This window comes from Lycium ferocissimum, chromosome 6, assembly GCF_029784015.1.
Source record: "Lycium ferocissimum isolate CSIRO_LF1 chromosome 6, AGI_CSIRO_Lferr_CH_V1, whole genome shotgun sequence".
Lineage (NCBI taxonomy): Eukaryota > Viridiplantae > Streptophyta > Magnoliopsida > Solanales > Solanaceae > Lycium > Lycium ferocissimum.
In genome coordinates, this window is record NC_081347.1 from 27692008 (window position 1) to 27693872 (window position 1865).

Here is a 1865-nt window from a genome sequence, read left to right on the forward strand (position 1 = left end):
ATAACATGTGGTTATGTTTGGAAAATAGGTCTGATTCTCAAGGGGAACAAGTGGGGATCTAGTCCTCGGGGGGAATATAACTTATGTGTTTGTCATCATCAAAAAGGGGGAAATTGATGAGTTATGATATTTCTTATTTTGATGATTTGACAAACTTATTTGAGGACTCAAATGAGGAACCAGATACGATCAGGTTCACTCGATCAACTTTATGATATTTCATATGTTGATGATTTTGACAAACTCATTCGAGGGACCAGATGCGATCAGGTGCTAGTCATTGCTTCAGTTAACTCTATAGCTGCAAACTAACCAGCAGCAGTGCAGCAGTAACACAGATAAACTAATAAAACTTACTTCCACAAACCAAGTCGAGGAACTAGATAGGGACCAGATGCGATCCGGTCCCAGTCGGTATTCGGTCAACTCTACAGTTGTAAAGTCTGTCGATCCGTACCGATCGGCGGCAGTGAATAATAGTCAAAGATAGCTGTAGTGTACTAGTGGACGATGCAATGTCCCTTTCACCTCAACACTTGCTTCCCATATATATACAACATTATACAAGTGTAACCCTAACACTTTGCAAATCAGAAAAAAAAAAAAATCTCACAACTAGTAGCCGCCGCTGCTCTCAAAGTGCTCATCAAGAACAAAGCTGCAACAACTAAGGGACCAGTTCTCCAATCACTGTTAATGTCTGAAGTTGTTGAAGTCTTTGTCTTTTGTTCTTAACTTGTATTCCTACACTGCTTTTAAGAAGTTCTTGGTAGGACATATTTTCAACCTTTTCTGATGTTTGCTTGGCTAGAGTTAGTCGAGGTTTGTTCTTTGCAATAGAGTTATTGTAAAGGCCTTGCAATAGAGTTGATGTAAGGGGGAGGGATTAAGAGTTTAATTCCTAGGTTGCAATAGGTTGTAATATGAAGTTGCTCGCCTTTAGTGAAGTTTGAGGAAATCCTACTATGATAGATCGTGGTTTTTAATCTCTTGAGCAACGAGTTTTCCACGTAAATATCTTGTGTCATATACCTTCTATTTTACTTAAGGGAACAGATAGAGAACCTGGTTCTCTATACTGTTTGGTGGACTCATATATCCTATCACATATGTTAGAGAGAAGTGATGGAAAGAGGAGCAGGTGAAAGATGTATTATGGTGATGAAATATAAGTTGGAGGAATATTATCTCCATCCAAAAGCTAGCTCCTCCAAAGAATTTCAAGTGACACAGTACGCGCGAAAAACAGATTGAGTGAATACATTACAAAAATCCCAAACTTGGAGACTCATATTTTTAAGACTTCTTTCACCTCTAACACACCTCTCAGCAAGTTATCCTAAACATTCTACCACATATGCAATCGGGGTTTAATTTTTTAATCCTGGGATTAACAGGAACACCCAATAGTCTAAGATGAAACTCACGAAATGACGATGATAGTTAAGTCAAAAGCCCCTTGAACTGTTGACTTAGTATGACCTCCTTAAATCTCTTTTGAAATATTGCATTATGATAGTATATCATTAAAAAAAAAAAAAAAAAAAAAAAAAGTTCCTATACTTTAAAATTTGGTGGCTTAGTATTAATGGTATATGAATACATCAATACTCCTAGTTCACTGAACTACTCGAGAACTGTGTAATATATTGGCAGAAGAAAAAGAAGATTGTGAATGTGAATGTTCATTTAACGAATCTAGTATAATTAATAAAATGCGCGTGTTTGGTCAATTACTTTTTGACGATCTATATTCCAACAGTTATACATAGATATAATGCCAAATAGTTCTATGCACGTTATGTAAAGGTGGCAACCGGTTCCAACCGGAACCGGTTATGGAACCGGTTAAGGAACCCGGTTTG